Raw genomic sequence first — 7,868 nt, forward strand, 5'->3', positions numbered from 1 at the left:
CTTTATTCCCTAAATCCAGCCATTCATTATTTTCAGTTGCTTCCTTGTCATCCACCCTTGTTAGTTATCTTTACCTTTTAAATATCACACATATCAGTCACAGTTTCTTTATCCTTCTACGGCTGCCCTAATTTTAGTTGGCATTTCTTAAAACAGCCCTGGTTAAAATGTCAGCCCCACTGTTAGTGCAATGTGACTTTGTACAAGTTATTTAACCTGCTTAACTTCAGTTTCCCCATCTGTAAATGGGATAACAATAGATTTTTCAGAGTTGTTGTGGTAATCCAATGAGCAATGCAGGTAATGTTTTTGTACAGTGCTGGCACATAGCAATTAATGTATGTACCCTGCTCTTACATTTAGCCTTCCTACTACAGGTCTCACCTCCCATCTCACTGCAGTATCAATCCATTCACCATCAGTTAAGTAAATGTGGTTTTTCTAAAACACAAATTTGACCAAATTATTCTCATGCTTAAAACACAGATTTTTCCATAGCTTTTCATCAACTACAAGAGCAATCCAGATGTTTTGTAGAACAGAAAAGATTCTGAACGGATAGGTTGTATGTCTATGTCCAATCCTACTGCTGCCACTTCTTACCATGCCCTTAATTCCACAGATGTACTGAAACATTTACACCACTCCACATGAAACATATTCCTGCCCTCTTATAAGCCCTTGTATTTGCTATCTCCACACACAGAATACATTTCCCTGTCCACTGTCACCATTCTCCCAACTCTCATATTGCAGGTTACCCTACTATGGTCAACTTACATGATGATTCTGATGTGAATCCTTTCTAGTATCCTGTATCTAAGGATGGAGTTCATTCTCATCATTTGTGCTCCCTATTCCTTGGTCCCAACACCCTGCACACTGTACTGTAGTCATCTCCTCTGCCACAGCCCACAGAACCCTGTACTGTAATTACCTTAGAAGGTATTTGTCCCACTAGGTTGTATGGTCCCTGAAGGAACGGTCCATGCCTCACCCCAGCCTCAAGATCCAGCACAGCAACATCATGCTTAACGAGGACTCAGAGAAACCTTGGAGTGCATCCCAGGTAACTATGTTTTCAGTGACTTATATGCTCGTGTGTCTATGTAGGTTGTTTCCAGGAAACTTGCCAACATCCCAAAGCCAAATATTTATAGGAAGTCTTTGGCTTTACATTTGGAAGCCTTTTAGAATTAGCAATGCACTAGCAGAAGGAAAATCCCAAGTTTTCATCTAAGCACAACTATGTGATTAGAAAACCAGTTGTGTAGTTGAAAGGTCATGGACACCATGGACAACCCTGCACTGTGATTACCTTAGAAGGTATTTATCCCACTAGATTGTGTGCTCCCTGAAGGAGGCATCCACTCTCAGTTCTGCTAACTTTTAGCTGTTTTAGTTTGAGCAAGTTCCTAACTTTTCTGGGTGTCAGTTTCCCCGTCTATAAATTTGAGAGACAACAAACCACATAGAGTTGTTTTGAACATTCAAGAGGAGAACATGTGTTAAATATGTACTACATAGTATCAATTAATACATAATCAGTATTGTAGTTGTTCTCATTCTTATCCTCAGAATTCAATAAACATACCACTTCAAACCCATTAGGATGATTATTTTTTAAAAAAAAAACAGAGCATAACAAGCATTGGTGAGGATGTGGAGAAATTGAAATGCTCAAGCATTGCTGATGGGAATGTCAAATGGCACAGCCACTGTGGAAAGTAGTATAGTGGCTCCTTCTATTAAATTCACAAAGAGTTACCATATGATCCAGCAATTCCACTTCTAGGTATATACCCAGAAGAATTGAGGCCGGGCGTGGTGGCTCATCCCTATAATCCCAGCATTTTGGGAGGCTGAGATGGGTGGATCATTTGAGGTCAGGAATTCAAGATCAGCCTTGCCAACATGGTGAAACCCCATCTCTACCAAAAATACAAAAATTAGCCAGGTGTGGTGGTGGCAGGCACTTGTAATCCCAGCTACTCAGGAGGCTGAGGTGGGAGAATTGCTTGAGCCTGGAAGGTGGAGGTTGTGGTGAGCCAAGATTGTACCACTGCACTTCAGCCTGGGTGACAGAGACTTTGTCTCAGAAAAAAAAAAAAAAAGAATTGAAAGCAGGCACCCAAACAGATATTTGTATACCAACATTCATAACAGCATTACTCACAATAGCCAAAAGGTGGAAACTACCCATGTCAACCAACAAACAAGTAAATAGAGAAATGAAATATGTACCCACACAATGGAATATTATGCAGCCTTTAAAAGGAAGAAAATTCTGGTATGTGCTGAACATGGATGAACCTTATGACATTATGCTATGAAATAAACCAGGTGCAAAAGGAAAAATAATAGCATATGATTCCACTTACATGAAGTATCTGTAGTCTTCAAATTCATAGAGACAGAAAATAGAGTAGTGATTATCTGATGGGAGAGGAGAATGGGGAGTTATTGTTTAATGGGTACAGAGTTACAGTTTGGGAAGATGAAAAGGTCCAGTGGTTGAGCAGTGGTAATGGTTGCATAGCAGCAATGTGATTGTACTTTTACCGAACTGTGCACTTAAAAAGGATCAAAATGTTAAGTTTTATGTTAAGCATAGTTTACCACAATAAAAATACTCAATGAACAAGTCAGATCTGCCAGAATAATTAAACAGCTATATAAAGCCAACTGCATAGTTAAACTCATAGGAGGGCTTTTGGAAGGTTAAAGTGAAGACTCCACGTTCCTTCAACTCTAATCTGATTCCTTTATCTCAGAATGATGCTGAGATCCTGCGGGTCTTTATTTTCCATCGCCAAGTGAGCATGCATGCACACATACACACACAGAGCCTCTGGGGCCCATAGAGACACAACCTGGAAACAGGGCTTGCCAGGATTAGAGAGCCAGGCCAGCCCATGTATCATTCACCCAGAAGACAGCCCTCCATGGAGAAAAAGAACCTCATAGTCTCCTAACAAAGAGGATAATAAATTCCGATTAGCCAAGGAAGCTCTGAGTCTAAATACCAGCAAAGCTCAGCCCCTGCAAGTGGGGACGAATTATCTGAAAGGTCATCCTAGAGACACTGAACAAAGGGCCTCGAGCAGCTGGGTTTCTTAATTTGAGGAAACACTGAAGCCTTTAAAGAAGCCAGAGGCAGAACTGGAGAGATGGGAAAGTGGAGCGGCCTTCTGAGCACAGGGAGGATTTAATAGGAAGGGAAACACAAGCCCCGCAGGAAGCTCTGGGACCTGGCAGCCATGACTCTCTCTGTCAGGCTGACGGCCTCTGGGAGGAGCCACCATCTCCTGCGCTGGGCCAGGGTGGACTTTTTTGGCACTGTAATAAAATAGGATGGTTCTGATCTCAGTGATTAAAGCTTTAAAACCACAAGCCTCTGGAAGGAAGGCTAAGAGTAACAAACCTTACAACCCCTGTTCGTTCTTCTCCAGGCTGTGGGCTGCTGACAGAGCCTAGTCTGTCTCCAGAAAATTCCAGGGGCCTCTCAGGAGTCTAAGGCCAAGCCTCGACCAGTGGCCTCTTGCCTGGGTCCTGCTGTCACAACCCCAGCGATTGAAAGATGGAAAGCTCCGTGGGAGGGCCAGGTGGCAGGCAGGAAGCAGCTTGCTGGCTTGTAGCCATCCCCAGCTTCCAATAACCCCTCTGTCTAGAAAACCAAGGGAAGGATAATGAAAGGGTCATCTTACTTAGGTAAAAACCTGAGTAGTTGGCCTCGCCCTAAACAGACGGCACCCCAAGGGTAGAGCTGAGTCAAATTCCTGAGTCTCTCAGGGAGCAAGGGATTAGCACTGGTAGGTTTCAAGCCAAAGACCATGCTAACAAGAGAAAGAAAAGAATATATACGGTGAACCAAGTGCTTGGTGAAGTTTTCCTATTGACTTTAGTCCTCACAAACAACTTTGTGTGGTAGGTATTGTTGTTCCCATTTTAGACAAAAGGGAATGGGTACAGCCAAAATTTTAACCTGTATCTCAATGGCTCTAAAGTCATCTCCTCGATACCACACTGCCCCTAGATTAAGCCTTTCACAAATATTAGTTTCCTGTGCCTTAAAAATAGTCTCTAATTCATATATTTGAGAACCACAAAAGTTTAGTAGCTTGCCAAATATCACACTGTCAGTGAGTTACAGAACTGGGACTGGAATTCATTTCCGACTGATTCCAAAGCTGATGTTCGTTCTTGCATGCCTCATATATCTTTAGTTGAAATAAAATAATCCTGTGGCTTTTTGCCAATCAGCAAACATTTTGCTCCTTCAGTCTTGAAGCCTTAGCCCTTTAAAGAGTAGCTCAGTAATTATGCTGCCCCAATGCCCCGAAAGTCACAATTTACTGCAGAATGAGGTGATGTGAAACAAAACAGACACATCTCCAGGCCAAAGGAAGGCTATCTGGACTGCACAGACTTAATGACTTTTATTGAGATCTGAAGCCCATTTTTGTACAAAAAGCAATGAAAGGAAGTGGCAATATATATGTGCATTTGGCACATGTTTAGTTCCTGCTCTGGCAAACGAATCTAGTTTTTTGGTTTTGGTGAGGAAAGACCCAGTGGGCTTGAGCAATAAAAATGACCAATCATTTTGTGGAGGGAAATTAGACGTCATTAGCCAAAGTAATAAAAACAGCTCTCTCTTCCACGATTCCATGTATTCCAGAAAATGCAGGTATCTCTCTTCTCTTCAGACTTAAATTCTGCAAGTATGTTAATTTGCATAGGAAATATACATCTTTATAATCAGATACCTCTCTTAGTCTCTTGGGGGAAATGTTCCCAATGGCAGGAACATGCAAACTGAATAAAATGGAAATTATCTAGGCTATTGCTTATCACCTTCTACTTTCAGTCAACATGGCAAAGCCCACTTTAAGGATTACTCATGCCTAATGGACAGGGAATAGTTAAACCACAAAAATTTGAAGGAGACATCTTACATTGTTAAAGAACAATCCTAGGGTCACTTAGCTTCTATGAGCACCATCCTTGCAATAGAGACTTTCATATTAAAAGAAGCACAAAGGATGGGAAGTCTTTAGCAATGGGAGAAAGTCTTCCATGCAACACTTGTGGAAAGCAATATGTGCAGTAGATATTCCGAAAACACTCCTTCCACATATAAATGCCAGATAAAATATAACAAACACCCTTTTAGATGCATGGCTGAACTCACAAGAAAGGGAAATCCCCAGAGGTCAGAGGTCAGAAATGAAGAAGGAACTCAAAAGCAAGGTTGTAAGCATGTGTGCTGATACTGTTGCTTCCCTGAGGTGACAGAGGGCAAGCACCGTCACTCACGGTAATCTATGGGTTTCGGTATTAATGCCCATATTGTGATAGCAAATGAAGTCTTGTACTTATGAAATGTGGGGAGAGTCAGAAATTACGCACTTGCATAAACCCATGAAGAATAATATATACAATTAAAGGATACACTAGAAATGAGCTGCCTGTCCCCAAAGAAAGATAAGGAGAAAGTTTATCTCTCTCAGCTAGCTTGTGGTTAGGATAATATATTCTTGAAATTTGTAAACATCAGTTTGGATAACAGGTATGCCTGAGGTTATAATTTATATTACATAATCCTGGAACCTCCAAGCTATACAAAATAGGTCCTAGGCTTTTAATGTCCCTAGAAAACCTGGAAGAAATAAATATCACCACTCTTTATGGGTAAATACTTTCAGTCAAAAATGAACATGATTCCTATGGATAAAGACCCACTCAAGATAAACTCTCAATCCAAAACTAAAAACACCAACAATTGATCTATCATGAGTGACTATCAGCAGAAAAAATATATAGAGAGTTAAGTGAAGAACTCCAATAATTACGAATTTCATAGAGACTATACAAGTATATTTAAATAGTTTAAAAGCATCAAAAAGAGCTGCAAAAATGAGACACTGAGAAAAGAATAGATACTTTAAAAAGAATTAATTAGAGCATATAGAAATGAAAAATATAGTCATGGAAATAAAAAATGCAATAGACGGTTTTTAACTAAACAAAGACCTTGTGAACTCACTGATAAAACTGAGGTTATAAATTTAAGCCACCTGACACAGAGGAAAAAGCATGGGGCTTGGGGCCAGATGGGCTAGACAGAATTTTATAGAATGTGCACCACATCAAATTAAAAAATAGTATCTAGCACTTAGGAAGTGCTTATTATGTACAAAGCAGTATCATAAGCACTTTATATATTATTTCATATAATTCTTATAATAAGTATGTGACATAGGAATCAGTATCTTCATTTCACAGGTAAAGAAGCTGAGAATTAGGAAGGAAAGAGCTTACCCCACATTGCAGTGACAATTGAAAGAGCTGGGGAGGAGGGCGCCAAGATGGCTGAGAGAAGCCAGCAGCGGAATGCAGCTCCCAGCGAATGAGAGGCAGAGGGCTAGAGGACTTCACAACTGCAAACGAGGCGCCTGGTTCCTTTCTATGGGACTGATAGGGGCGCGTCCACACCTGAAACGTGCAGCCGGCTTGGAGCGCTGGGGAACTTAACCCCCTTGGCGCTCCGTTTCGGATTCTGTGGTTACCTCATCCCTCCTGCAACCCAAGGTCCAAGATAGCCCTGCCCGACAGTGGGGCGCCCGGGCAGTGGATGCAAATCAGAGCAGCGGCTACTGCCAGGTGCAGCAAGTTGTCGCAGGGGCCTGGGCGGGAGTTTGGACTAACGCCAGCGGGCCTAACTGTCCCACAGAGGAAGGCAAAGTTGTAAACACGGAAACAGACCGTAAGGCCTGGTAGGCCTCACCTCCACAGAGCTCAAACTGAAGCCCTCGCTAGAGAGCTCAGCAGCGAATACACAGCTTGACCCCAACCAGGAAGATCCAGCTGAGGAAGGAGAGATGCCATCAGGAAGGCGGGGCCAATCTCACCTGCGAACAGACGCCAGGGAGGGACCACCCAACAACCTGACTGAACCGAAAGAGTCCACCACCGCCCTCTACAGGCCAAAAAAGATACAGCTCCAACCTCAATAGAAAAAAAGTCCGCTCACAGACTCCTGAAATCACCAACTTCAAAGATTAAAGGGAGATAAATCCACGAAGATGAGGGGGAAAAAAAAAACAAAACAGTGCAAAAAGGATGAAACCACCAAAGAACAGAACACCTCTTCTCCTCCCAGGGATCATAACTCCTCACGATCAAGGGAACCAAAAAAAGATGAGAATGAATCTGATGAATTGACAGAAGCAGGCTTCAGAAGGTGGGTAATAAACTTCTCTGAGTTAAAAGACCATGTTCTAACCCAATGCAAAGAAACTAAGAACCTTTAAAAAAAGGTTAGAAGAAATGCTAACTAGAATAACCAGCTTAGAGAAGAACGTAAACGACCTGATGGAGCTGAAAAACACAGCACAGGAACTTCGTGAGGCATACACAAGTTTCAACAGCTGAATCGATCAAGCAAAAGAAAGGATATCAGGGATAGAAGACAAAATCAATGAAATAAAACGAGAAGCCAAGATTAAAGAGTGAAAAGAAATGAACAAAGTCTCCAAGAACTATGGGATTATGTGAAAAAACCGAATCTATGATTGATTGGCATACCTGAATGTGACAGGGAGAATGAATCCAAGTTGAAAAACACTATTCAAGATATTATTCAAAAGAACTTTCCAAACCCAGCAAGGCAGGCCAATATTCATCTCCAGGAAATACAGGAAACACCACAAAGATATTCCTCAAGAAGAGCAACCCCAAGGCACATAGTTGTCAGATTCACCAGGGTTGAAATGAAGGAAAAAAGAATCCTAAAGGCAGCCAGGGAGAAAGGTCGAGTCACCCAGAAAGGAGAGACTATCATACTTACAGCAGATCTCTCAGCA

The 7,868-nt window shown here is 41.8% G+C and overlaps 1 long non-coding RNA gene across 1 annotated transcript in view; it reads right to left on the reverse strand.

The window, feature by feature from the left end:
- The window catches only part of LOC144579444 (uncharacterized), a 43,555-nt gene extending 36,613 nt beyond the window's left edge, over positions 1 to 6,942 (reverse strand). The window contains exon 1 of the long non-coding RNA XR_013526985.1: positions 6,325 to 6,942. This is a non-coding gene — a long non-coding RNA (uncharacterized LOC144579444). The remainder of the gene's footprint in view (positions 1 to 6,324) is intronic.
- Positions 6,943 to 7,868: the final 926 nt, after the last annotated feature.

This window comes from Callithrix jacchus, chromosome 1 (assembly GCF_049354715.1).
Source record: "Callithrix jacchus isolate 240 chromosome 1, calJac240_pri, whole genome shotgun sequence".
Classification (NCBI taxonomy): Eukaryota; Metazoa; Chordata; class Mammalia; order Primates; family Cebidae; genus Callithrix; species Callithrix jacchus.